Raw genomic sequence first — 18,619 nt, forward strand, 5'->3', positions numbered from 1 at the left:
ATATTATGTACTGGATCTTCGGGTTGTATTCTATCTATTTATTCTATTCTATTTGTTCTGTTCCTCCTATTAAGTACTAGGCAGCTATATTCTGAAAAAGAGAGAATATTCTATCTTTGCATATATTTATCCAATAGGAGATAATTGAAAATGAGAACTAGATATTGTCCAGTTTTTCAACATTATATTTACATATTTTCCTTTTATTGAAAATAGATTCTGTTCTCACATAATAGATTACTGTTTCCCCTCTGTCTGCTCCGCCAAGTTTCTCCCCACCTCCCCTTTCATACAGATCCACCCTCTTTCCATCTCTCATTAGACAAGAGGTAACAACAAAATAAAACACAATAAGATAAAGCAAACTCATCATATTGAAGTTAGACAAGGCAAATCAACAAAAGAAAAAGAGTCCAAGAGAAGGCACAAAAAGTAAAATAAGAGACCCACTCTTTCTTCCACTCAGGAATCCCATAAAACCCTAAACTGGAAACCATAATATATATGCAGAGGTTTGGGGCCAGACCCTTATAGGCCCTGTTCATATTGCTTTGGTCTTGGGGAGCTCATATGGGCTTGTTCTCTTGGTGTATTCCATTCCTCCTGGCTCTTAAACTCTGTCTGCCTCGTCTTGTTGTGGAATATTAACGATGTGTTACATTTGTTTACGTTGAGGAATATTATGTTAACTATGTAAAGGTGTGCTACACTTGTTTATGCTGCATTTGTTTAATGGTGTAGAGATGCGTTGCTTTGCCTGCCTAGGGCACCTGATTGGTCTAATAAAAAGCTAATGGACCAATAATAGCTAGGCAGTATAGGGATAGGCAGAGCTGCCGGGCAGAGAGAAAAAATAGGAGAAGGAATCTAGGCTGCAGGGAGACCTAGAGAAGAGAAGAAGGGGGAAAGAGGAGGAGAGCCAGGCAGCCACCAACCAGACAAGAAAGAAGCAGCAAAAGTAGGACATACAGAATTAAAGAAAGGTAAAAAAGGCTCAAGGCAAAATGTAGATGACAAAAAAAGTTAAATTAAGTTATAAGAGCTACAAAAGCCAAAATGAAGACCAAACATTCATAATTAATAATAAGTCTCCAATTCCATGAGTTGGGAACTGGCTGTGACCCAAAAGAAAGCCTGCTATATCCTCTTCCATGTAGTTGGCTGAGCTCTGAGGGAAAATTTGATGGAGACACCCTATCTAGAGCTGTGTGTTCCATGGCTCCCCTTTCCCTAATGCTCATATTTCTAATCACAATCTTGCTAAATGTGTTGCAATTCTTGTTTGTGATATATAGAAAACATATTTTTTCCATTGGGAAAAATAAACTAGAATTGTGGAGAATATATTATAAGACATCCTCCAAATGTGTTTGATTTGGGGAGTTCAAGTTTCCTGTTCTTTTCAAAAGTTTATTTTGTGTGTGTGCATGCACGCGTGCACACATGCATGCACACACACACACATTTGTGGGGTTCCTTGTGGGGTCACACAAGGGTGTTGGATTCTCTGGAGCTGCAATGCCAGGTGGTTGTGAGCCTCATGGCATGGATGCTGGGAACTGAACTCGGTTCCTCTGCAGGGGCAGTGTGCACTCTTAACCACTGAGCTTTCTCTGTTGCCCTTGAAATTTTATAATAGTAAGCATTTAAATATAGGAGAGAGGATTTCTTTACTCAGATCAATGTACAAAAGAGACGAAAATAATACCCATCTTTCAGTGGCCGGCACTGCCACCACTGATGCCAGGCTGAATGCCACTCTAGTTTGCTATCTTCCAGACACTCACGTGTTAATGACCTGACCCCCAGGGTGGTGCTATTGGGGGGGGGCATTATGGACATTTAAGGTGTGGAGTTTGTTGGAAGGTCACAGAGTGTAATGGATGGTGTAACCCATCCTCCTATCTTCCTCTTTCCCCTTCTCTCATTCCATCTCTACCCCCTTTCTGGATTGAGATATGAGCTCTTCTTCCACTGTTGCTCAACATGGGTCCATCCAATATGGCCATCTATTCCTTGATTCAATCCTCCAGAAGAATGAGCTACAATAAACTTCTCTTTCCTCCATAAGAGGTCTGCGGCCCTGTGGCTGGCATTTTGTTATAGTGATGCACAGCAGACTAGTAAGGATGCTTTGAAGGCACAGCCGTTTCCATCTGGGAAAGACATGATTGACTATGGAAAAAGTAGCTCAGGACACTGTGGATGGTGATGTGAGGATGGCTGAGCACAGTCCTTTGGATACTTGTTTGAACTGGAAAGTCAGAAGAATTAAATGGAGCCTCCAAGAATTTACTGTCTAAATTTAATGTGCCCACAGCAATTGCATCGCTCAACTGTGGCATTGCTGTTATTTTTTCCTCTACATCTTTGTTCCTCATTAACTGTAGCCTTCTCTTTGTAGTAGATCCTTGGGATTAAGAGTCACTGGCTTGCTTGTTCTATAACCAGCTACTTTATGTGCTCCCTGCAGTAGACTCTGAAGTTCGGTGCCTCTCCATGCAGAAGGTTTATCATTCTAATTCTTTTTAGTTTAGACAACCACATCTCATATTTCTCAATAAACTGTACGTGCTGCTGACATGAATCTGTTCTGAGAAGAGGCTTCGTAGCTACAGGGTGTAATGTTGAATACTTTTTCCCACAAATTCTCCAATTGTGAGAGCCTGTGTCAAGAGTTAGATTCCCAGTGACTACTAGGGACAAGGAGCTTTGGTCCAATATCCCACACACAATAAAATCTTTCTTGTTTTCAAGCTGTGGGGATTTCTGGGTTTTTGTTTACGAATCTATGGTAATAATTTTAAAGGTTTTTAAAGGGCTATAATGGGTGATATTATAACTTAAAAATAATAGCATATTTTTTCTTGTTGCAACTATAGGGCAAAAGCTACCAATTAATGACCTACGATATTTTAGTCTCAATTATAAATATAGAATTATATCCAATTGATATACTCAGAGCACATTTGAAATGTAAAAACTCAATCTATTTACATCATCTGAAGCAGCAATTCTTGGGTCAAGGCCCTGGGGTTGGGTGGTCAAAAGACCCTTTCACAGGGGTCACCTAAGATCATAGAAAAACACAGATATTTATATTATGGTTTATAACAGTAGCAAAATTACAGTTGTGAACTAACAGTAGAAATAATTTTATGGTTGGAGGTTGCCACAGCGTAAGGAAGTGTATTAAAGGGTCACAGAGTTAGGAAAGTTGAGAGTCACTGATCTAAAGTAAGATGTGAATAATGTCACATTCTTCCAGATATTCCCATTTTCATTAAGTAATTGTCCATTCTTCACCTTTTTGAAAAAAACTTATATGCAAATCTCTGAAAAAAAAGAGCCCCAAGTTTCCTTTAACTGGTTCTCCTTTAAAATTGAGTTTACATCTTATCATATAGCTGAGGTCTCAATGCAGTTTCTGATAAAATAGAAAATTAATATATGTACTTTCAGTTAACGAATCATCATAGCAAAAGCACAATTCATTACACAAAGGAAATGTCAACTATTGGCTGAATTTGATTGGACCGTACTAGATTATAATTCTAAAATCTTTTAGAAACCTCTCCTTCTGTAATCAGTGCAATTTGGAACCTTGTTTTCTTTTCTTCTCCAATGTTGGAGTGCATTTTTTAGCTCTTATATGTGTTCATAAGTTGCTTACTGTGCCATTGCCAACTGTGTGAACCTGGCTCACAGTATGGAGAAAGATTCTCAGCATACAGAGAGCTTCTGCTGCCCTGCTCAATGGGATGGATGACACGCCCTGTGCACTCTGGGCTTTGGTCCTCTGAAATTATTTTCTAAGTCTCAGCTCTATTCACCCTTTTATCAGTATCTTTGGGTTACCAGAGAAGGTCTTCTGTCAGCAAGTGCCAGAGCAATATTCCTAAAATCCAGCTTGCATATGCGAGCCCTGGAGATCCTGCTAAATGCAGACTCTGGTTTGGAAGTATCGAGCCCAGGCAGGAGAATCTGAAGTTTTAATAAATGTTCCTTTGGGGCTGTTTCTGCAGATCCTTAATACACTGAGTATTAAGACAGCAAAGAAAAACATTCCATGCTTCCGTGTTTGTGGATGGGGATTTATCCCACTGTAATGTTATGATTTTATTTTTGTGCATCTCAGACCAGAGTGCATGCTGCCTGCGGTTAGTGCTAACACTAACCACGCTTCTCCTCGGTGTCTATTGCCCTAGTGCCCACTCTGTAAGTGCAGAAGAAGCACTATTGCTGAAATGACTAGTGAGCCCCTGGGGAGCGACAGGAAGTGCATAGTTACAGGCAGCAAAATGGCACCTTACAGAGTGGCTTTGGATCGGTGGTAAAATGGACTTTTCAGGAGAAATTAAAACTGACAACGCACATTAAAATTTTTGAAATACACATATTTGCTTTGGATATTGTGGTCAAACATGCTGATAAGTCTCTATTTCCCCCGTTTGTGAATGAAATAGACTGCAGAACTCAATATAAAGTTATAATTAAGAATGCCCTAAAACCTTTATGTCACATAAGAATGACACTTTCTTACCCCAGGGTTTTATAAAATCTAGAGACCGTTATAACACAAACAGCACACCTGGTGAGGAGGGAGAGTCTGAGAAAACGATCTTCACTGTATGCTCTAGCTTTAGGCATAAATTTGCTTAGAGGATACATTTGTATTCTTTTAAAAGATTTATTCATTTCCTTTATAGGTGTGTGTGTGTGTGTGTGTGTGTGTGTGTGTGTGTGTGTGTGAATTAATGTACCATGTGCATGCAGTGCCCACGGAGGCCAGAAGAGGGAGCCAGATCCTCCTCTGGAACTGGGGTTACAGGTTGTGAATTGTCCAACATGGGTTCTGCGATTGGAAGCCAGATCCTCTTCTAGGACAGTAAATGCTGCTAGCTACTGATCTCTCCAGCCTAGGTTTCATATTCTCAACTAAGCTTTGTACTTTATCACCTGGCAGGTCTACTCCTAGGATGCACACACATTCATTCCTTTATGTTCTCACTGTTACACACCTGCTATGCTGATGCCCCTGAACTAGTGGCCTCCAGAAAGATGTGAGGGATCAGGCAATTACAACACTGAGCAGGAAGGGTTATGATACAGGAGCTACAAGGTGACAGAGTCATATAGAAGGGACCCAAGGCATCAGGAAAGCTTCCAGGAGCATGGGCCACCTAGAGGAAAAACTGAACATTGGCACTGAGCTAGAGAGTGAACACAGGGTAATACCTGTGGGGCCCTGGGTATACCACTTCCCTTGTCCCATGTACAAAGTTCTGAAGATGGTGGGCTGTGGAGCTGAACCCAGTGGTTCAGGCACCAGGCTGCAGAGAGTGAGGAGAGAAAAGGTGGGTATGGTTAGAAGATGCCCAAGAGCCAGGTCAAAAAAAAAATCTAATCAGCCGGGCAGTGGTGGCGCACGCCTTTAATCCCAGCACTCGGGAGGCAGAGGCAGGCGGATCTCTGTGAATTCGAGACCAGCCTGGTCTACAAGAGCTAGCTCCAGGACAGGCTCTAAAGCTGCAGAGAAACCCTGTCTCGAAAAACCAAAAAAAAAAAAAAAAAAAAAAAAAAAAAAAAAAAAATCTAATCGAAACAACTTTGTTATCTCCACTTAAAATACACTATTATGGTGTTGTACTTCTTCCTGGAGTCTGTGTTTTAAACGGGAGTTGCATGTTTGCATTTCCAGCCCTCTGTTAGGGGACCTTGCACACAGTTGGTGGTGACATGCACACAGTTCTTTCTGTCTTGCTGCCCGTGTTTTGGTCTGTTTCCTGAACTAGACTATGACTTCCCACAAAGCAGGCCATTTCCATTTGGACATGGTGGCCATCTGGGGATGTGGTACAATAACACAAAGTCCTTGCGTGAAGCAGAGGTCTTGTTTTCTCCAGCACACCTGCACTATGAGAAATCTCACCGATCCTGCAAAGGACGATGCTGTTAAAAGTGGGACTTACAAAGAACAGCAACTCTTTCCCATAGCCATGGACTGGAGAATGTCACTTAGTTGAAACGTTCTCGTCTTTGGGAGAAGCACTCACGCTTGTGTGTCTGTGAGTAAAGGTGCACAATCATGGCACGACAGGTCCACGGTGCCGCAGCCTTGCTCCCCAGCAAACCCAGTTCCACTTCTCCTTCCGTGCCAGGAAATTCACCAGACAAAGAAACTGGGGCTTGTGATGATAATAATACTTTTCAGCACTTGTGTGGTTCTTTCTGGTTTCGATAAACTTCGCAGGCATTAATGACTTAATTGCCAGGTCCCCTTTAAGGTGAAGAAACAAATATGGTTATCCCCATTTCATGGGCAAGGAAGGTGAAAGTGTAAAGGGGCAGCTTGCTGCAGACTGGTTTGCAACTCAAGACTCCAGAGTAGCTCCCAGAGGGCCGCGGCACGGACCATTAGCAAGGGTGCTCCTAAAGGAGAAAACTAATCCTGGAGGCCTGAGTGAGACAGGGCTCAGAATTACCGTAAGAGAAAGCAAATGTGGTCGCCAAGATTGGTCCCTTGCTTCTCCTTCTCCCCTTGGAGCTCAGAATCAATTTCATGGATCCCTGAGACCATACATTAGCCTTGGTGCTGGGGCCTATGACCTGTCCTGCAGGTGTGAGTGACTTCCTCTTTGAAGGCAAATTATTCCTTGAGGAGGCCAAGGCACAGTTCATCAGAGCTACGCTTCTGACCCCTCTGAGATGCCCTCGTGGCTGGAAACTTGGCCATGGATAGGGCGGACTGGAAAGTAGGCATTTCCCATTGTCCCCTTTCCTGGCCTTTGCCAGCTGGTCACAGCTGGTGGAATGATGTGGGGGTGCTTATTGCAACATGGGAGCTCGAAGCAAAGCTCATTTTGAATTCAGCTTATTGGAAAAGCTTGGGGTGACTAGTTAGAGAAATTGGTCTAAAAGGCACATAGTGTTCCAGCTTTAAAGAGAAAACAGCTAGGAATTGAAAAGGCTCAGCCCATGGTGAGCTGCGCAGAGGTGCTCATAGGCAGATAGGATGTAGTCTCTGAAGTGGGCAGGGAGCAGCATTCAGCAGCTCCAGGACTTGGAGCACGGCCTGATAATGCTCAATGAACCCTCCGAGTTGTAGCCAGCCACAGTCTTTGGTATTCACGGCTAATACTAATTGAATACTTACTATTTGCTACGCATTGGATGATTCGTAGTCAACAAGAGGTCCTCAGAAACTAATCTGGCTACTTTGGTTGTAGGTCAGTAAACTGTTTAAAGCGTCCATTTTAGGTACTTTTTTTGTTTTTCAAATTTGGCATTTATTTCTGTGATTTCTGTGCATGCAAATACTTCTGTAGGAAGAACATCTTGGACTGTTCTCCCCTGAATCCCTCTATAGCTCTGCCTCCTTCCTTCAGGCTACTCCTGCCATGACATTTTGAGCCAGAGAAAGGAGTCTACGGGCCGGGTGGAGCTGAGAGAGGAGCCCAAGTTCTAAGGTAGCAGTCATTTGAATCTCGTTTTACCGAAAGGATGAGACCAAACCTGCATTCTCAGTGGAAGCGAGGGCACCAAAAGCCTCCATTCACTGAACCGTACCTTCTGTGTCCTTCATACACACTATCTTATCTACTAATTGCACCAATCACTCCGAAAGGTTAGAAGTCAAAACACACAACTTTGTATTTTCTTCCCAAAGAAGTGTCTTTTTAATTTCTTACAAGAAGGGAACTTAGAAACCATCCGGTCACTTCTACATAATTGGGAAACTGAGACTTAGGGAGGTCACATCGAAGGAGGAACGCTAACTCAATGTCCCCTGGTCCCCTCTTTTTGCAGTGGGACTGAAGGGCGATGGCCATGAATTTAGTACCCTGAGTGTCAGATTTGCCAGTCGCCACCACCAGCTCTGCCATTCAAGGTTGCCTTTCTCCCTCGCGCGGAAGGGATAGAGGCAGAAGCCCGCTGAGGATGCGGGGGATCTCCGAAGACCGCAGTTACCCCCTACTATGCTACATTGCTTCTAAATGATGGTTTAAACTAGAAAAAGCCAAGTGTGCACCTGTCTGAGAAAGTTTTTACTCTCTGCATCCTAACCAGTGTTTTCGGGTTTTTTATGAAAAGACTTAAAAAACAGAACAAAATAAACAAAAAACCCGCATAAAACATGTTATCCCAGAAGCTAAATCATAAAGTCACAGCACTCCCACACAACGGAATTTACCTTTGTAATTAATTAATTAATTACAAAAATTAAATAATTAATTAATAAGTCATGTATCTTTGATGTAAAAGCTCATGCAAAATAAAAGATTTTAGAGTATAGAAGACTCTGAAATGTGGCTTTAAAAATAATTACCCAGAATTCCTAACTGTGGCTCCAAACTGTACGGAGACTGAAATTATCATGCAAGACAGCATAATCAGGTCTTTCTGAGAAACTCCCATGGTGCTTATGGAAGAAGGGGCTCCACGGAGAGAATCTGGGTGCAAACCACATGGGTGGTCGCTGTCCTTCCTCTGCCTCCTGTGGGTGGCCCTGTAGTCACTGGAGCAATCCATCACTCCAGGACTGCAGACGTCCTCGGGACTAAACGGGACAGTAACTCAAGCTGAACTTGGGGCTCTTTACTCCGCAGCCAAAAATACAGGACTGCCAGACACTACACAAAGGTGGCTTTGCGTTTTGCTACCTTCACAGTTTTAGAGCTTTGCTAAGTGTTCATCTATCTACCATTTTCTTGCTAGCAATTGTTTTCAAATCAACTGCACATTCTTGATGCTGTATTCAGTTTACACTGTCGATTTACAGACTTCAACTCAAATGTCACCTCGAAGAAGCCACAAGAGCGGTGCTTAAACTTCTCGCAAAACTTTCAAAATGTCTTTCAAGTGGCGTGTTTGGTATTAAAGAGGAATGAGTTAAAATGTGACCGTTGTAGAAAAGAAGCCTTGTTGGTGAACGTATAGGTGTTTATTATATTGAGAATATCGTGTTCTATGATAAATCTTACCATGAAATATTTCAGGCTGTCTTAAATGGTGGCATTAAAAAAATAAAGTCGTGGACTCGGAACAGATGGACTGAATTAAGAACCGTTTCAATGCCAAGTTCAGCCGTGTCTGAATGGTGAAAAAGGTAGTCATTTAGAGGCTTGTTAGTATTTTTGAGGAAAAGGTAAATTTCCCTTCTTTTCTTTTTGTCAACAAAAGAATATTTAACATCTATGATACGTATATTTTGGGATATTGGAATATATGAAGTAAAAATAACAGTCAATCACTAAGAATAAATTTAAATGGAGAATAAGTTTGCTTTTAGTTAAAAATGATCAATTTCATTAAATTTTAATAACTATCATAAAAATTGGGTTTGAGGCACACGATGATTTTAGGGGTAAATTTATTTAATATTAATAAGCAAGGCCCAACTCCTTTTAAAAGACGCTGTTTTGAAGATAAAATGAGATATCAAATAACACTCATAAAATGAAAGTCTGAAATTATTGTCCACTGAACAGAAACACTTTTATACTCCTGTAAAATATGTGCAGCTTCGTAAAGTTAAAAACAATTGTTATTCATAAGTGTATGATTTATATTAAGACAACCTCAAGTATTGGAAGACATTTTGAAAATAAAGCCGGGAGTTGGGGAATTTAGCTAAAGGTAGACTGTGAGGCCTTTATGCACAAGGACATACTGGTTCATTCCCCAAGTCTGTACCACTCCTCCAATAAATGAATTGAGAATGAACCGGACAATGAGAAGTTAAAATACATATTAGAAGGAAGAGTGGTTATTGATATAGCTATTTGTATTAGAAGAATCCATGAGGCCTATAAAAGGAATGTTTCTGTGGAGGGAGATTTGGGTTGATACTTACTGTCCAAACAGTTTATAATCTCCTTGGATCTTACCCAGATCACTGTGTATGTGTTGGGATATCCGAGTCTATTTCAGAACTCAGTCTCTGCAATGTTGCTGAACCAGTGAGATGACATTTCAGGAAGCAACCAGAAAATTACATAACATGCAACTTCTGCTTCCAAGTCTATATTGCATGTTTCTGTAATTTTGTTAAGCATATGAAACATTTAGCCATGTGCTTCGATGAAGGGGAAGCCCTGCCAATCACCTTGTTTGTAAGTCGTGTCCCCCTTAGGATAATATTTACTTATAAAATTTTGCAGGTGTGCCGCCCGCCTTCTCTTTGTTTTCCTGTGCTCCTCGCTGGAACCTTGGCTTTTGTAAGTTCCCTTTTCTTTCCTTTATTAAAGCTGAATATTATATGTTAAAGCTAGTCTGGTTAATCATAACTGCCGATCAACCACGCCTCTTCATTTTGAGAATGCTGGGAAGAAGGGAAGTGAGTCAGATGCGATGAAGCTCCGGCCCAAGATGGACGTACGCTAGAATCTTCCTGGTAAGCCACCACCTTGTGGTGCTACATAGATTATTAGATATGGGTTAAAGCAAGATATGTAAGAATTAGCTAATAAGAGGCTGAAACTAATGGGCCAGGCAGTGTTTAAAAGAATACAATTGGTGTGTTGTTATTTTGGGTATAAAGGTAGCCGAGTGGGAGCTGGGCAGGATGAAAAGCAGGCCTGCGTACCTCCTCACTACACTTCATGGCATTTAGTACAGTGGAGGTTAACAAATATCTAATTAATAAATGGTCACTCGGAGAATAGATCCATTTTCTTCAAATCAAAGGAAAATACATGCAAAATAATGATATATAAGTACTGGATTTCTCTCCAACCCTGAAACGGCCCCCTCATCAAGACATCTCTTTGTTTGCTCTTCTCTTCTCTGTCCTGTCCCCACCCTCTTCCTGCACCCAGCCCACCAACCTGCTCCCTCAAGTTCCCATCCCTCCACCCCCTCTCCTTCACCCTCAGTTTACCCAGGAGAGCTCTTCTATTTCCCCTCCCCAGGGAAATCATGCATGCCTCTTTGGCCAACAGATTAGGCTCTGTAAAGAGACTTATTGCTGCTGCTTTAAAAGACTACAATGACGGTTTCTCAATATTTTATAAAGTATCCCTGAAGCTTTTCTTCCTATTGCTATACTAAATACTTTATAAATCTGTCAGCTGTACATTTGCTGTAAGTCTTGTGGGCTCCATGTTGTAGAAGAAGCAAGGAGACTCATTGTTGAGTCATAATAGAAGTTTTTGGAAGCCTAAAAGCAGTAATATCCCCTTTCTTGTTTAGAAGGCTATCTGTATATAAATGAAAGAGATGTCTCCATTAAGATAAAGAGAATTTTTAGTTTTACATTTAAAAAACATTGAAAGGGACGATAGAAAATTAATCTTGTAGCCATAAGGCAATGATTATAGATGTTAAATTTTTGAAATTATTTTGGGAAGGAGTAACTTGGGGAACTTACCCCATATTTTTAATAGATAAGGAGGGAAATAGACTCCAAAGTATATATAGTTAAAATAAAGCTTTTTCAAAAACTAGAACAAGGCATAATTTTGCTTATAAGGAGTTATTTATATAAACAAAAATATGCTTCTAATCATATTATATTTATATACTTATATAATTATAAACATATTTTTATATATAAGAATATATTAAAAGATTGCTTAAACATGTTTCAATAATTTTTATAAGTTTAGTCAATAATTTGTATTTCTTTAACTAATAATGGCTAAAATTAAATAAAAATTATTAGTTTATAAATCAAGTAAAAAATTTTATTAATAAGTTGTGTAGTTTATAATTAAAGTAAAAATTTTAAAGTTTATTAATTATATACTATATTTATATATAACATATATTAAATGACTATATTATAATAATTAAATAAATTATCCAAACAGTAGATTAAATAATTAATTATTAGGCAGTATCTCTTATTTTCAATAGTCTATGTTTTAAGTAAGGTTATTATTAATAGTTTATAAGTTAATTGACTTATCAATTTGGAACTTTATGTTTTAGCCCTGTTAAATTTAGCCTAAAAAGTAATAATGAAGTTATTTTAATATGGAAATAAAAGTTATTACCCATAAATACTATATATGAGAAAATTGGCAATATGAATCCTTTATAATGTATCATGAGATAAACTAGGTACAATAAAGAGACCAAAACAATTCCTCTATGGATGAAGAAAAGGTGATAAATTGTACTTTAAACTATCATGAGGATAACAGGATAACAGAACATGCGAGTTTAGATTTGAAAAGCAAGTTGAAAAGATCAGATATTTTGTGGCTATATTTTTTCTATACTTGTAAGGTAGATGGTTTAATAAGAAGACAATTAGACATATATCTGAAGAAATATCCCTAGGGTTAGGATGAGAGTCTTTTAGAATGAAAAATAAAAACTGTAAGATTTAAATTTAAAAGCAAGCAACAACGTGCTTTTTCCTGGCTGGCAAGAGAAATGCAGGCTGCTGAATCTGAGACAGGCAGTAAAAGAGCAGCTAGAGACAGACACAAAGAGTTAATTAGTAAGCATTATAAAGGAAGATTTGTTTAGTTTTCTTGAATGTTTTCAATCGAACCGAAAAGGTTTATAGAATTTATAGAGTTTTTACAAATGTCTGAGAGAGTGTCCTCTCTCTAGACTTTGTTATTGGATGAGCTAACCAGAGCTCCTATAAGTGTCTAGATGAAGACAGAGGAGGAGTGGAAAGGGAGGGGTTAAATAGGAAGCTCTGAGGGGGAGCAGGAGGAGAGGAGGGAGGGAAAACTGTGGTCTATGTGTAAAATAAAATTTAAAAAAATATTATTTAAATAAAATAAAATATAAAAAGGATATATAAACATTGAAAACATGCATGGATGATGGCAGGGATTTCACCTGAAGTGATTTTTATGGATCTTACTTATGTAGATGAATATGTGATCTGTTGAAGCTCACGCATGTCCTCAAAGACAGCTGAGCTTTTTTAGTTGTCTTGTTCTTGTTATGCAGGCATTGTTTCTGTGTTGCCCTGGAAACACATAAAATGAGCTCAGTTTACCCTTTCCAAGCTCAGCCTGAAAGAAGCTAGTCCCCCAAATTTCTGCTCACCGAAACCATGTGGGCGGAGCCTAGTGTAGATGATTACAATAAAGCAGTCCCACACTAGCTAAGAATGGAGTATAATAACTCACAGATCAACAGTCCTCTGGATGAGCAGGGAACAGGAACCAAATCCAGCAGCCAAGAGGGCTGCACGTTTCTTTATCTGTTTATATAGTACATGTGGCCATGCCCAGAGTGTGTCAGTATCTTAAAGGCTATTGGCTGAAGGAGTTCCCACAGCACCTCCCCTTTTTGTCTAAATAAGAAAGTTCTAAGCCTCATACAAAACTATATACAATAAGAACAAATATCAAGTATAAAAATTAGAATTACAACCAGCATAAACTATATCAACCAAGAAACATATGTGAAATGTTTTAGTAGCTATCCTATCCTAAGGAGTCTAAGACTTGTATTAGAAATAGCTTGGACAAGTCATGAGAGGAAGACAACTATCAGTCTTCAACCCCATCAAAGACTTGAGAAGGGAAATAATATTACTGAGTAAACAGGAAGTGCATTCAAGCAACTTCTAAAATGTACAATAAATGACAGAGACAATTAGCTACCTGGGCAATTACCCAAAGTCTCATTTGTAACGTTGGAACAACCAACTTTGGCTAAGGCCTAGAGTAACTGACAGACCATTTTCAGAGGCAAGAAAATTTTCAAAACCGTCTTACCCTTCTAGGCAAGGTTTGGCAGTCTTTTTTCTTATATTCTTCTAGCCCAGTCTGGACACCATGCATTTTGTCAGTGGTTGAGCATGGGCAGTTCCTTGCCAAAAGGCCAGTTTTGCCAATTAGAAAACAAGTTCCAAGTGGAGTGTCTTCAGTGTCCAGCATTCTCCTGGGAATAGATCAGAGTTGCCAGGAGCAATTGTGTCTCATGTCAACAGAGCACTAAGTTATTTAAATGCCATATTCTACAGTTCTTTGAAGTGGTTGAAGATTACCTATCTATGTAGAATACAATCTCTATGTATCTAAAGAACCTGATTAGTCTAACTATAAGCATGACAAACATGGGTGACTATTGACCTATGATTTTTAATACCTATATAGCTTAATGACTAAGACTTTATATTAGAATATTAAACAATCTTTAAACAACTGTGCAGCAAATAAGGATAACGACCTCAAAATGTAAACAACATATAAGTATCTTGATCAGAGGTAGAAATGTATAGTACAATATGATAAATATATCCTAAAATTGCATCAGTATACAAAAATGTCTTAAGCAGAGGTAGAAACATGCATATATACAATATGACAAAATAACTTTGCATAGCTGTATAAATATTATAAACAGAAATAAGAATGTATTCAATATAAAAATATAATTTGAATTTGTATTAATATACAAGAATCCTTACCAATGTAAACTGTCTATAAAAATAGCTCTCAAATATTTATGCTATTATTCACTATTATTATTTTGAGTAAGCTCACACTAATCTACCTATTATCCCATCCAATTTCCTTTTTTTAAAGATATGCCTGAGCCTACATAATTTCCACCCCAATCCCTAACCCTATACCAGTTATAATCAACCCCTAATTGATGTCCCTAATTCTTTGGACAAACTTTGTTGGAAGAATGGGCACTGTCTTGTAGAATTACTTCCAGCTGCCATGGTGGTGATGTTCTTTCTATGGGATCCTGTAAAAGTAAAATAATGGTTAAGTTTCAAGATTACTGTCTGGTATAATTGCAAAGAGTCTCTGGGTAGTTGATAGTGTTTTTCTGAAGTTCTTATTAGAAGTTCTGACCAGAACATTATTCAGATCTGAGCAGCCTCTGCTTACAAAATGGCACAACCTGCATGGCCAGCCACACATTTCAGGTATGGGTGCTGGTATGCCTGCTCGGGATTGGGAGGAAAGTAATTGAAAACATGCCTGCTGCTCAGCACCCCCACCTGGGAAAGCAGCTGGATTGGGTCTGCTAAGTGTGCACAGGCAGGAAAGCATGGCAGATTCCCACCACTGCACATGGAGACATTTTCAGGCTGTGCAGCATGGCAGATTTAGGTTTTACTCAGATGAAAAGGGTTTATGTGCTGCACAGTGCTTACCAGAGTTGAGGTGTGAACACCACTCTTACCCAGCAGCCCCAGAGCTGGCAGTAAACGTACCTCTGCCATACTGAAAGGCCAAGAAAGGTGTAGCCAGCATCCAGGGCTGCCACAGCTGCAGTGCTTACCATTTTAAAAGTGCTCCTGGTCAGAAAATGATTACAGATATATATAATAAGACAGATTCAGACAAAAATAAATACCTTTAAACAAAACACAGTGTGTTTTAAAATGTATGTAATCCTGGGAGAGAGAGGAATAAAAAGTATAGACAGTTATAAAAATAATGTAAATAGGTAGTAAAAGTAATATAAAGAGTACAGACAGTCATAGATTAAAGAAGTAAAGAAAAATAAACCACATAAAGATGGAAAATACATAAAGAGTCTGGATTATGTATATTATTGTGTTTTTTTTTTAATTTTTTGGCTGTGAATGAGCTAAGTACAGAGAGACATTTTATTGTACAGGCTACTAAGCTAAACCAACATATATATTTTAAAGGTATCTTGACTTCAAAATTTGGATCTAAGGATATGATTTTTTTTGGAAAAGACGTTCTGCTTTTGTTTTCACAGAGGATAGAAGGCCGTAGATTCTTTGCCGGCTAATACAGTTTGATCAAACAAGACCCTCTGAAGCAATGGCCCAGATGGTCCAACATCTATACCAGCTACAGGTTACTGGCTGAGATGGACCTACCACACAGGATGCCCCATAAAGGACCCGATTAACAGTGTCCCCAGTCAGCAGGAAGTAGTCCAGAGAGCAATACCCAAATTCTCTAAATAATTGTTTATAAATATTTATTTACATTTAAAGGTGAATATGCTATGGAGATGAATACTTTGTATTGGTACAGAACTTGGTTTATTGATACAAATTTAAGATCAATTTTGTTATATGTATTTCTGCTCTTGTTTAAGGTATTGTGTTTGTGCAGCTCATTTTAAAATGTAATGTATAGTTAAGAAATACAGATTAATAGATAGTCATTTATAATCATCAAACTTGTTATGGTTGTTAGGTTTTCCAGATTACAGAGAAATATTTCAGATGGATAGGTATTCTTCAGATCTTTCAAAGACCTACAGAACATGGTATTTACAATGTTTTAAGAACTTAGACTTCTCATGACAATGAGACACATCTGCTCCCAGCAGCACCAATGTACTTAAAGAGGATGGGGCATCTAAGATGTTCCTTATGGAGTTTGTTAGCCATTTGGGCAAGAAACTACTCTTGACTGGAGTGCTTAATGGTATGCTGTATGAACTGGACATGCAGGGCCCACAGAAAAATGACTGCTGAAGTTGCCTAAAGGTGAGAAGTCCTTCAAAGTTCTTGCTTCATACAAGAGTCTGCCATACATTCTGCAGCATACAAAAGAAAGTGACTGACAAACTGCCAATATAGGCAAAACAGTCTGCCAGATACTTTGGACCTGTAGGCTAAAGATAGATGTCCCAATGTTACAGAAGAACTTTGGGTGACTTTCCAGGCATCAAGATGTCTTTGTCAATTCTAAAGTTTTGGAAGTTGCTTCCTGTTAACTTAGGCAATATTATAGCCTTCTGAGGTCTTTGATGGAGTTGAAGAATAGATAGTTATAATTATATTTTTCCTTAGTGTTATGATAAAAGATAAAATAGATATAAATATTGTATCTGTAATTCTTGCTTGACACCTGTTTTGTTACATATAATTTTACTATTTTAAAGTTTAAATCTTCCTTTTTATTTAGACAGAAAAGAGTAGGTAATTTCCTTCTGTATACTGTGAATATGTTTTATTGCCATTGGTTAATAAAGAAGCTGCTTTATACCTTTAGCAAGGAAAATATAACCAGGTGAAAAATTTTAACAGAGATATATATAGAGAGTAGGTGAAGTCAGGGAGATACCATGTAGCCACCAAAGAAGACAGATGCTGGAACTTTACCAGATAAGCCACAGCCTTGTGGTGATACACAGAATAATAGAAATGGGTTAATTTAAGATGTAAGAGTAAGGTAATAAGAAGCCCAAGCTAGTAAGCCAAGCAGTGTTTTAATTAATATAGATTCTGTGTGATTATTTTGGATATCTAGGAATGAACAAACAGCCTCTATGTACAAAAACCTAGAAAACCTCTGAAACACGGTGGTGTTTCACACGCCTTTAATCCCAGCACTCGGGAGGCAGAGGCAGGCAGATCTCTGAGTTCCAGGCCAACCTGGTCTACAAGAGCTAGTTTCAGGACAGGCTCTAGAAACTACAGGGAAACCCTGTCTCGAAAAAACCAAAGAAAAAAAAGAAAGAAAAAGAAAACCTCTGAAAGAATTCTCAGATGAACTGATGCTGTTTCAAGCATGAACACTTGTCTATGAAGCTGCCTAGCCACAAGCTATAAGTGCCAAAGATGTTTTCTTCTTTCTGTTTTTGCATATTCCGGCCATCAAATCTCCAAAACCAGAGCATTTTCTTAGCCTCTAATTTTGAGCTCAGCTTGATCCACTCCTTGAGATTACGGTAAAGATTTTTTTTTGCTATGAACAAATTTCCCATAAAGCCAATATTTTTATTTTTCCTGTGGCCTTCCTTGCCGTGAACACTGATGAACTGGATTTTAATGGCTGTTATTCGAGGCATTTGATCGCTGCTGCTTGGCCTCACCTACCCCCTCTTTTCCCCATGTTACTGTTAACTCATTATCTCATGTGCCCTTCATTCTGATTTCACTGTCTCAATATGAAAGACAATGCTCCACACAGACCTGTTGTTCTCAACCTTCCTAACCCCTTATGAATCATAATGTAAGTATCTGTGTTTTTCTGATGATCTTAGGTGGCCCCTGTGAAAGGGTCATCACACCCCACAGGTGAGAACAGCTGACTTAGACTCCCTGATCAACTCCTATCACACCTGTATCACTGCAGCAAATGCAGCACCATTCCATCAAGCTTGCTTACAAAATCCTCTTAAAAGTTCATAAAAGTTACAGTTATTAAAGATATGACTGTCCTTAAATATGGCTGGATCCCTAATTTTGAACATTTGAAAATTTTAAACTTTTCAAATGTTCTAATTGAATAATTTCACAATACATGTCAAAAATATGAATGTGTTAAATCTCACTGATGCTAATTAAATGCGCTGTGTTTTATAAATTGGTCCACAAATTCATAGAAAAAAACTACTTTAAAGCAAACATAGAAATTGGCAGCTTCATAAAAACTAGTCTAATTTACTTAATGCAAAATAACAATCCTTCCTATAATACCTTCGACAGATGTCTGTCTGTCCAGCCCCAACTTGAACAATGAGAGCAGGGACTCATGTATCCTAAAAATGCCTATTTCATTGTTTACAAATATCACTTCCAAAGTGGAATATCCGTAAGTTCTAGATAAAGATAAAAACTAGATGCCCCCAAGTAAACAGATGCATCATTAATTTCTAATGGAAGGAACAACAGACCGGACACTGGGAAATATTAGTTGGAACTGATTTCAAGAAACACAGGGCAATGATCATTATGCGCTCTTCC

This window comes from Arvicola amphibius, chromosome 17 (genome assembly GCF_903992535.2).
Source record: "Arvicola amphibius chromosome 17, mArvAmp1.2, whole genome shotgun sequence".
NCBI lineage: Eukaryota > Metazoa > Chordata > Mammalia > Rodentia > Cricetidae > Arvicola > Arvicola amphibius.